We start from the raw sequence: 11,999 nt of genomic DNA, 5'->3' as shown, positions 1-11,999 counted from the left end.
AGACAAAGCAAGACGATATATCGTTGCTGTGGCCTAGTAACCTGGATGCCACCTCAATCTGAAAGAAAAGTCGTAGTCGAAGAAAGAGAAAAAGCAAAGAAAATGTGACATTGAAAATCGAGAGTGTAACGGCATGTCTTGTCAGAAAGAAAGTTAGGGACACTGAGGCAGAAACATCTACTTCAAAGACTGTTGAGAAAGGGAGTTCTAAGGTAGGGGAGTATCCAAACCCGAGCTGGTGCACAGATCGGTCACCGTATACGCGTAGTGAGCGTTAGAAGGTCCCCAAGAACAAAAGAACTCTACTTTTTGCACACAAATCAATGAAGAAAGCTTGCATGACATGAACAAGAGACCAGTTGGGTGCAATCTCCCCCTATGCCTTGTGTGAGCGCTCCACAAAGCATGTATTTCATATATTAATCATCTTCAAGCTCAAATAATAGCCCAAATTACAAAATAGCACGCTTTAACTTTTGAGTTTGCTTTTGTGCCAATAAGAATTAAAGCTAATGGGCGCCCAAGAAGTTAGGCGGTACCCAAATACAATGTCCAATACAAGTATTTTAATTGTGCGTCCATGCGCATACAAAAATAATAAATAAATATCAAGTGCTTTAATAAATAAGCGCGACAAAATATAGGCGCCATGCCTAAGATACACGTCCATAAAAAATTGACGATAATTTGAATACACGCTATCCTCCAATGCTTCCCATTGCCACCATTGCTTGCTCTACACATCAACTGAAGCATTCACAATTGTTAGAAAAATAATACAATTAAACCGACAAAAGTGAATACCTAGCAGTCTTCAGCTACATAAATAAATTGGTTAGAAATCAATCCTAACCTTAATTTATTACGAGTGCGCACTCTAAACTCATAAACATTTATTAATTTAAATATGTATTTTGCGGAATCACCCGCTATGGAATCACCCATGTACACATAAAATTAACAAAACGCCCGAAAAGGATAGGCATCCCCATCGACTTCTCGCACAAAGAATCCACTTTGTGTATGAGCCCCGGTAATACAATTTTACGGAATCCACCACAAAACCTCACGAAATCCACCGTGGCACGGAATCCACCGTGGAATATGCCTCCTGGCATCATACCCCTGGGGTGGGATAGCAATTGTTCTCAATTGCTATTAGCTCAATGTGGAGCTAATAGAGTGGGAAAAGCATTTAAGTCTCTAGCGTGCATCCATTGGGCCTCTTCAATAGGATGATTTTTAAACTTGACCAAATATCTAGAATATCTACGGCCAGTTCTAGTGGTTATAAAGTCAGTATCTACAATAGTTTCAGGCTCAAGAATTTCAGTTTCATCATCTAGCAAAGGAGGGTTTTCATAGACAAGGTGTACAAGTAAGTGGCCTCTAAAAGGTCATAATAAACTGATACGGAAGGTGTTGTGAATTTTCCAATGTTGTGGTAGTTCTAGTTTAAATGCATTGTCATTGATTTTGTGTATGATCTTGAATAGTCCATAAAATCTGGGTGCTAATTTCACAACTGGGTGTTTATCTACACTTTGTAATCTTCGTTTTTCTATGCGTAACCAAACATAATCATCAACTTTAAAATTCATAGCCTGTCTTTTCTTATTTGCTTGTTTTATATATGATTGCTGGGCTTTGGCAATCATATCTTTAACTTTATCAAAAATAGTGGCATGCATATTAGCAATATCATCAACAGTTTGAATTTTGTTTGATAATGATGCAACAGGTGTAGGCAATCGATATCCATAAATAACTTCAAATGGTACTTTCTTTGTAGCTGTATGTGGTGTATTATTATATGCAAACTGAAGTAAATGTAGATGTGTATCCCATGTGTGTAGTTTTGAAATGGTGTAAGCACACAAAAGATCTAAAATAGTACTGTTAGTAGCTTCTGTTTGACTGTTTGTTTCAGGATGAAATATAGATGAAAAATCAATCTTTGTTTCTAAGTTAGCAAACAAAGTAATCCAAAAATTATTACAAAATCTAGAATCATGATCAGAAATAATAACTTTTGGTAAACCATGTTTAGTGAAAATAGTTTTAAAAAACAATTGAGTGGCTTGAGATGCAGTTAAAGTTTTCTTGCATGGAATAAAATATGTTTGTTTGCTGAACCTGTCTACAACAGTCCAAATCATATCATGATTAGCTTTAGTGTTAGGTAAACTAGTGATAAAATCCATTGAAATCTGTTCCCATGGTCATGATGGAATAGATAATGGCATTAGTAAACCATATTGTTTACCATGATGTCTTTTAATTCGTTGACAAACTAAGCATTCAGATACAAAGTTAGATACATCAGTGTCCATATGTAAGAAGCTGGGAATAACAAATTAGTATTAATAATATTGATATTATGCCATGTTACACTGACATTGGTATAGAAGGGAGAGAAAGACTGTAATTGTATTAATGTGTCAAAAAGATGTGAAAAATTACATCTTCTCTCCTTTTATACCAATGTCAATGTGACATGGCATAATATCAATATTATTAACACTACTTCCCAGCTTCTTAATAATATTGATATTATGCCATGTCACACTGACATTGGTATAAAAGAAGAGAAGATGTAATTTTTCACATCTTTTTGACACATTAATACAATTACAGTCTTTCTCTCCCTGACCTTGCAGAGAACACCGGAGATGATGTGGTGGACTGCATCAAACGGCTCGATGCCACCTTTGTGTCGCTAGCCCTCAGCTATGACCGCTTCGACTTGGGTCTATTAGCGGAACCCTTTGCAATAGAAGTGCGCAATATGCCTTGCTCTTGGGAGACTTTTGAATTCGCCTTTGCACAGGCTTCTCGCTCTACTGCTGCTGAGTTGCTCGGTGGCGAGGTCTCCAAAGAGCAAGCCATTAAGCAACGCCTCATCACGTCATATGATCCACGAACCACTTTTACTATCACTGACCAAGAGATCGCAAGGTTATCCCACCTTGTTGATACTGGATCACCCTTCTTGAGGCAGTGGTATGCTCTTAGGTTGCAATGGGAGGTTGACGGATGTCGCATAATGACCAACACCGAACAACGCCGAGCCATCAAAACGGTAGAGTATGATCCCACCTACATCGCGCCTACCTCGTATAGAGTGTTAACCACTCTTCGGGGCCGACCCATGGACGAGCATATCACGAGGCATCCCTATCTTGACCGCCTCTTAACAGAGGAAGAGCTCCACATCGCCAGTCGAGTCGACTCTGGTGACTTCCTCACAGACATCCTCACATACATCACACACATAGGGATTCGACCCTTTGATCTGGACCATGGCGCTCAACTGGAATATAACCCCAACTTCTACACTTGGCTCCTGCACAAATAGAGCGATGCCCTTTCTGCTGAAAGCCCTTGGCCTCACAACCTCCAATCCAGGGACGGATTCTTCTTTTCCAAAGGGGGAAGGGGTAATAAGGTGGAATGTAGTGGAATGTAAAAAAATAAACAAAATAGAATCTAAAAAGTAAACCAAGTGTGAAACGTCAGTTAAATTTGAAATGCAAGGGTAAGAGGTGATGGTAAAAGTCTGAAAGGCAAAAGTTAAGGCTATGTTCAATAAAGTCTGCTATGCTTTTATTCTTCCAGCAAATTTGTTGTCAAAAGCACTAAAAGTGGAAATGGCTGAACGTGCAGGTGGCGATCATGGCAAGCCAGGACAAAGCGGGCAAGATCCCCTTCTCGGAGGAGGAACAAGTAGAGTACGACCTCACGGTGGAAACAAGAGCTTTCAACCAGTTAAAGTTTCACCACGTCTTCAACCTTGAAGACGTGGCCATCGAAGAGCCGGCGGTACGCCAAATTATAGAGCAGTGCCACCTGCAGAAGTACCTAGACGCAGTGGGCCGGAGGGTGGATTACACCCAGTGCGCTGATTTCTTGCGCACCTTCAATAGGAACAGAGGCACCATCACGGTGCGCGACAATGAAGCCACCAGACAGGTGCAGATCGAGCTGACCCTCGAGTTGGTGGAAAGGGCACTAGGGCTGCCGAATAAGGTGGAAAGGAAGCCGAAAAGAGACAACTACGCCATGTTGGGGATGGACAAAGTGAAGGTCCATACCAATGACGGAATTAGCCTGGCGGACATCCCCAACCCGAAAATTCAATTGCAGGAAAAGATGGTGCACGCCTTGTTCTCAAGCCAGAGGTACAATAGCATAATGACCCGAATCAATGTACCTCTGCTCGACAGCATTGCGGCGCAATCGCTGGACGAGGTGAACCTTAATGGGTTTGTGAGGAAGACAATAGAGGCTTCGGCTAAGGCCCTGGCAATAGGAGGAAGAGCCGCGGGAGGGGAGTCCCCGTCGTCCCGATCAACCTGCAAGGCATCATCCTCCAAGGCCTCCACCATAGGGTTTGGAGGTGTCCTTAGGGCAACCATCTAAGAAGCGCTAGGGCAAGGACGAGCAGGAGAAGACAAGAAGGGAGGCGACGAAGAAAGTGACGAGTCACTGTCACAGTCCCCGCCTCACACAGAAGAGCAGTAGAGGTCATCTGATGAAACGAAGACGAACGCAGACGAAGAGGGAGAATCCCAGGGCACACCACAGAGGCATGCAGAACAATGAACCAAAGCCCTATATGGAAAAAGAGAAGAGGAGCGAAAGAAGAAAGAGAAGGAAGATCTGGAAAGGGCTAGAAGGGAGTCACTCTCAAGGATGAGGAGGAGAGAAAAAAGAAGACCGAGGAGGAGCTGAGAAGGAAGGAAGAGGAAGAAATAGAGCTGGCAACCCGTCGCTCCATCGAGGAGCAGCACAAAAGAGACGAGGAAGGCGCAGAGGGCCCACACCGAACGGAGGCACCTGGTCCTAGTACCAGTGTGCCGAAAATCGCACCCCTACCCCTAGCAGAAGGAAAAGGAAAAGATTCGATGATGCCAACTCTCCCCCTCTTCCTACCTTCCATGCCAGCCACTCCTATCATGACGACACCCCTGCCACTGCCACCCAAGGTTCCACCCCAAAAGTCGACGCGAGCAACGTGGTCACTTGGCTACAATTCTTGGTGGAACAAGAGCTGGTGAGAGCGGAGTTTTGATGTTGAGAAGTGCTTAAAAATAGCTAAAAATTACGAATATCAGGGAAAAAATATTCAACGTTGAAGGCGGCGGCTCCAGCTGGGACGATTTTAAGCGTCAAGTGCTTTAAAGGTGCCCGAGCAACACCTGTTGATTTTTCATAATTTTTCAGACTGCCGTGCGGGTTGTCAAGAGTTGCTAGCCAATGTGGGATGTCAAGCCGGACGTGCAGAAATTTACAGCACTCGATTTGGACACCGAACCGGGGAAATGGCCAACAAATGGTCAAGATATGAAAAGGTGGGTGCCCTTTGAGACATTTTAAACCCCCCTTCAAATTTTTGATCAAGAAGCATGAAAAAACGTGGAGGGAGAATGGAGGAAGAGGGCGCCATCTTCACGCCATTTTTTTGGCACCTCCATGGATGGAGATGGAGATGGCAGGCTATGAGTACCCCATACAACCGATCTTGGGGCTGATCTTCTCCTTCTTGGCCGATCTTATCGCCTGTCTTCGCCCTTCCAATGGTGGCCTGAATGAAAAGAACATAAATCAGTCTTTCTCTCTCCTCTAGAGGCAGATTCATGTGGGAAGAAGAAGGATCGCGACAGATGCTTGTCCAACGGAGATGGGATTGCTCCGTGATGCAAGAGGAATGAAGATTGCTGATTCCGGACTGCCATGGACATTAATGGCTGCTGGAAATCAGTCTCGAAACATGGCAAATAAAAACCCGCAACTCGCAAAGAACGGTAATTTTATTTTTACAAAGGGAATTGATGTTTTATGCTATTTGCTTCATGAATATTTGTTCCCATGGGCTGATTATGCATTATGTTGTTGTTTGCTATGAGTTTGATCAGTTTATGCTCAGAAAATTAGAAAATCATAAGTGTTGTGACTGAAATTAATGGTAGAAAACCCGTAAAACACGCGTTTAAGAGGCAAAATGGAGTTTTTTTGTAAAATAAAGGGGAAACATGAGATATAATATCAATAAAACTTGAAATTTTGCTGTCAAAGAACCTAAGGGCCACAACGCATAATGAATCTCAATTTCTAGTTATTTTTTATTGAAAATAATAGAGGAAAAAAACCAAAAAATGGGTTTTAAATGGGAGAAAATTAGGAAACGATAAAAGGAAAATTCCAAAAAATTACATAAGTGTTTGTGCAATGTATAATGAAGGTAGAGCATGAGGCTAGCCTCGGTTTACCCTCATTTCTATGTTTTGTCCGTATTTATTGCTTTCTCTACAAAGAAATACACATAAAATGACTCTTACACCTATCAACGATTGCAAAACATTAAACGGTAGGGTGAGAGGGGAGTTTGAGCGTCAAAGTACAATCTCAAATCTGATTTATGTGTTGCATCATGGCTATAGGACGTTGTTTTAAAATAAAGGAAAAGGCAGCATGAGCGTAAGGCTCGCTGTCTCTCCTCGTTTCAATACATAAACATTAGCATGGAAATCATGAAAAGATTGGTTGCGCACGATGCACAATGCTGATTTTCTATTGGTTGTGCACTAAACCATTCACATTATGCACTATGCATAGTTCATGGTATCGAAGGAACATCTCCTGGACTGCATAGCAATTGTTTTCTTAGGAGTTTGACCCACGATTGAGAGTGTGAGGTTATCCCTTGCCGTAGCGTAGAGGGTCAGTTTCCTAAGGGACTGTGAAGTGAGGAAGCATGGTATATCTCCTGGAAATACGAGAAATATAAAAGAGAGGAGTTTGTGTTCGTTTGTGTTATATGTTTAGCAGCGCATCAAAGGGGCAATCCCTGAGATGTAGGAGAGTTGTAGTGGGGCTCTGACTATTAGTCGGTGGAGTGCCTCCTATATGTGTGTGATCGTGGCATTGCCAATGTATAAGGGTTCTCCCTCTGAGGAGTTTAAGGGAAATGTTGGACTATAACCTATAAACGCAGGAATTAAGCTTTAGGGCAGTGTGTTCCTTAGCATTAGATTGACGCTCCTGGTCCGCGAGGCCGTGAGGGTGTTTGTGTGTTATGAGCATGAGGTCCGGCTAGTGCTATAGCTAGTGCCGACCCAGTTTAGGTCCCATCAGTGTGGTGCATCTGCCGGGAGCTGCCAATAAGTGGCGGTCTCCGAATCTTGGTCTCATAAGGGACCTGTTAATTTTATTCTATTAGTCGATAGCCGCCTTGAAGCGGTGGATATCAAGTTAGTCTAATAAAAACCTTGGTCATCAGTATGACGGTCAATCCAAGAAATCCCCAACACCCAAAGGATACTTTGTCTATCTTGAACAGTCTAATGGGATCTTTGACACGTCGGGTGATTGACTATTTTACCCTTTTCCGTAAAAGTGATACCATGCTTGAGTTTGGGTCACTATGGGAAAACACCCTGAAGCTACCTCTAAGATTAACAGCCCATGGAGATTAGAGAAAAGGGAAAGTGAAAGTAGTGCTAAGATGACACAGTCATCTATGATCATTCATGGTGATAATGTCATAGAAAAAACTGTGACAATGATGGTTAATATGCACATAGGAGGACATGATGATTATGATCTAAAGATACATCCGATGCTAGTGCCCGACGCAGTTGGGTATCGTAGTGTGATTGCCAAGATCCATAAAGCATTGGATGATGTCCATGTGTGTGGAAAACCATTGTTAGTAACGAAGATTTCATTAGGACCTATCCTAAGTTCTAGCAAAGTGGTGGTAGATGAGAATAGGCTTACTAGAACACCACTAGCAGATGATGGGATAGATTCCCTATTGCATAGTGTTGGACTCCCTAAACCACTTTGTGAGTTGGTAGAAAGGGAAGTTCATGGAATTAGTGACTCTTCCATACCAGTAAAGGTGGAAATGGAAGAGATTAAAGACCCTAACACATTGGTATTAGGTCAAGAGGAATATGAAGATTTTAATGACCCAGTCTTGATCGCAAAAGGGAGGACTAAATGTCCTCCTCTTTATAGGGATCTCCCAGTGTTTTATGGGTTGGCAAATGAGGATCCGATGATTCATTTAAGAGAATATGACCTAACTTGCATTGCAAGTGGGTTCGACGATATACATCGGATGCTCATATTCCCAAGTACCCTAAAGGGAGAGGCAAGGAAATGGTACTGGAGCCTCCCAAGAGGGTCGATCAAATCATTTGAGGAGACTTGACTTGTGATGGATTTCTAGATGAGTATGAAAAGGAGCTCCCTATGATTCAGGTCTTAGGGCACCTTATGCAGTTTAGATAGGAGTCTTATCTTTCAGTTAAAGAGTATGCTAGAGCCTTTGATAGTACTCTTAGGCTTTGGCCAAGAAGAGCCAATGCACTACTGGATGATGTGCTATGTGAGCTCTTTCTGAATGGCTTAGAGATTAATACGCAAATCCAAGTGGAACTGTAGAATCCTAAGTCGTTAAGGGAAGAAAAAATGCATGCCATTGATTATGAGGGTCATATTCAGAGATGTTGGGAAAACTTTTGGAGTTTTCCCCGCTCAGTACAAGTGCATCCTAGCTTCCAATCATTTCTGCAAGGAGATAGCTCACTTGTTGATACCAAGGCAGTCTATGAGGGGAACCTTGGTGGCCAAAATCTCAAAGCAGAAAATGGCCATCCTATGAGTAGTAATGGCATGCCTCTCAGTGAGCAGGTGCCAAGCCATGTAAGTCCCATTAGGGCTTGCAACACTTCCACGAGAAGTGGTTGTGATGGCAACATGGATAGAACCAATGGGCCTGTGAGTGTTGATAAGCATTCTGTGTGTGGTTCTAATTTTGTTGCTAGTAAGGCTCTTGAGAGACCTTTGGTATTGGAATCATGCTTCCGGGTGGATGTTGTTCCCTTCAGTGAAAGAATGGTTCTTATGGGAAAAAATTTGCAGTATGGACGTAAACCATAAAGGCATCATTCGTAAAGAGGATGAAAAATGCTAAAAGTCCACCTGTGCTTCACAAAGGTCATAAGGATGTGAGGCCCTTTGGCCATAGGGATAAGTTTGCATTGAGTTCGTTAGACCAGTGCAGCAAATTGAGGGAATGCAAGAATATTAAGGGAAATGTGAGATGGGTTTGGAGACCCAAAATCTCCAAAAGTATGGCAGGAGTGTCGGATGCAAGGCCAAGGATCCCATTTGGATATATTCTATTGAACCCCCAAGAGGATAAGACTGGATATACATCTGACAATATTCCCTGCCTTGGGATACACCCATGTGATGTGCCTAGGCTTGAAGCTCTATCTAGTTTGGGTCGCAGCACTGATTTATGTGAAAACCCAAATAGGGGAGGTTCAAATAAGTACAAAGCTATGATTCTTTCTGCCAAAGGAGCCCCTTAGCCGCTTGAACGACTAGTTTATTCGGCTGACAATAAATGTGGGACATGCAAGCCCATGGAGGCCGTTCATTCAGCTCATAGTGCCCAAGAAGGGATCGGCCTTATTGATGAGTTATTTGTGGAAAGGCTTGGACTTGTATATCTCTAAAAAAAAAAAATCGAAGATCAACAAAATACAAGATCAAGCTTTTAGCTAACTTGCATGAGTAGCATGGGGTTAGTCGACCTATGATATGCTATCCTTGGCACCTTGGATAGTCTGATAGGGTGTGATATATATGCCAAGGATATCATTATTACGTGGATTACAATGACCTATCTAGTTTTAAGCTAGGAAGGCTAGCTGCTTTGGATATTACATCCAGATTTTGTTAGGCCAAGAGGGCCATTTGTCTATTTAGTACGGGTGTGGTTAATGGTTTCTTGTTGTAGTTCTGTGCTAGACAGGTTCGAAGAAGAGCTTGGAAGGAGCCTTTTGTTGTGCGGAAGCTTCTCGTGGCCCTATCCAGGTGATATCTCTCCTTTATGAGTACTGTGTTTTTCTACTATATGTGTATGTGTACTTTTTGGGGGATTTTCTTTTCTTGTTGGGGAGCGGCGTCCAAGGCATGAAGTTCCAGGTTTAGGTTAAGTATGTCTGAAGGGAGGCCTGAGTAGTCGTTGCCTCCTGTAAAGACATTGTCAAGCATTGAAAGACCTGTTTAAGATGGGGGTCCTAGTGACCCTGTTCTGCTAGCTTGCTAGGCAGCTGTTCCAGGAGTTCTTGTTAGTTGTGAGGCAGTTAGAGAAGCCTGCCGAAAAAGGATAAATGAGAATAAAGGAAAAGAAACCCTGAATATCCCAAAAGACAATAAATATATACAAAGTGTGTGTAAAAAGGGGTTCTAACCCCTGCCAAAATAGAAAAGAAAAGAAAGGAAAATTTATAAGCAGTTGATCTCGCCTTGCGAAGGCCTGGTAGGTTCCTGGGGACGAGTCAGACCCGGGGCCGATGCCTTGTCTTCCTAGGGGAGGCATCTTGCTGGAAAAGAAGAAATTAAGGAAGGTTGGAGCGAAAATAAAAGTGAGCGTCAGAAAAGGATTAAGTGTCGCCTTGCGAGGGCTTGGTAGGTTCTTGGGTACCGAGACAGGACCTGAGGCCAATGCCTTGTTCTCCTTGGGTCACTACGCTCAGCTCCCTCCTTTTTACATAACCGAGTATGAAACATAAAAACCCTAAAAGAAGCAATGTGTTAAAGAAAATACTTCTTGATCAGGCTATAGGAGTCCTCGCCTAGTAGGAGCTCCTAGTTGTGTTGTCCTTAGTTAGGTAGGTAGTTCAGACCACCACTTAGGGCAACCTCGTTGATAGTTTTTTTTAGTTTGGCCGTGTTAGAGCAGTTGGTTAGTGACTAGCTTCGGACCTTCTATCATATTATGCTAGGCCTACTCCTTGTGGATGTTATGCCTTGGTTTTGTTAGGGGGTAGGGTGAACATTGTGATGTGTTTTAATATGTATCTATTTTGTATCAGCTTGATGTTTCCTTTGGTTGTTTTGTGCAGATCTACTGTGGGATTCGACGGGCTGACTCGCCCTATCCCGTGGTCGCCAATGAGAGCGGAGTTTTGATGCCGAGAAGTGCTTAAAAATAGCTAAAAATTATGAATATCAGGGAAAAAATATTCAACGTCGAAGGCGGCGGCTCGAGCTGGGATAATTTTAAGTGTCAAGTGCTTTAAAGACGCCCGAGCGACACTTGTTAATTTTTCATAATTTTTCAAACTGCCGTGCGGGTTGTCAAGAGTTGCTAGCCAATGCGGGATGTCAAGCCGGACGCGCAAAAATTTACAGCACTCGATTTGGACACCGGACGGGGAAATGGCCAACAAATGGTCAAGATATGAAAAGGTGGACATTGGAGAAGACCAAAAGGGGTGCCCTTTGGGACATTTTACTCCCCCCCCGCCCTTCCCCCCCCCCCCCCCCCCGCCCCCCTCTGCCCCCTTCAAATTTTTGATCAAGAAGCATGAAAAAACGTGGAGAGAGAATGGAGGAAGATGGCGCTATCTTCATGCCATTTTTTTCACACCTCCATGGATGGAGATGGAGATGGCAGGCTGTGAGTATCCCATACAACCGATCTTGGGGCTGATCTTCTCCTTCTTGGCCGATCTTATCACCTGTCTTGGCCCGTCCAATGGTGGCTTGAATGAAGAGAACAGAAATCAGTCTTTCTCTCTCCTCCCTCTCTCTCCTCTAGAGGCAGATTCATGTGGGAAGAAGAAGGATCGACGGATGCTTGTCCAAACGAGATGGGATTGCTCCGTGATGCAAGAGGAATGAAGATTGCTGATTCCGGACTGTCATGGACATTAATGGCTGCTGGAAATCAGTCCCGAAACATGGCAAATAAAAACCCGCAACCCGCAAAGAACGGTAATTTTATATTTACAAAGGGATTGATGTTTTATGCAATTTGCTTCATGAATATTTGTTCCCATGGGCTGCTTATGCATTATGTTGTTGTTTGCTATGAATTTGATCAGTTTATGCTCAGAAAATTAGAAAATCATAAGTGTACTGAAATTAATGGTATAAAACCCGTAAAATACGCGTTTAAGAGGCAAAAT

This window comes from Lygodium microphyllum, chromosome 10, assembly GCF_053477565.2.
Source record: "Lygodium microphyllum isolate KBCC chromosome 10, Lygodium_microphyllum_v1.1.10, whole genome shotgun sequence".
In the NCBI taxonomy this organism is placed as follows: Eukaryota; Viridiplantae; Streptophyta; class Polypodiopsida; order Schizaeales; family Lygodiaceae; genus Lygodium; species Lygodium microphyllum.
Note: the sequence above shows the minus strand (reverse complement) of the source record.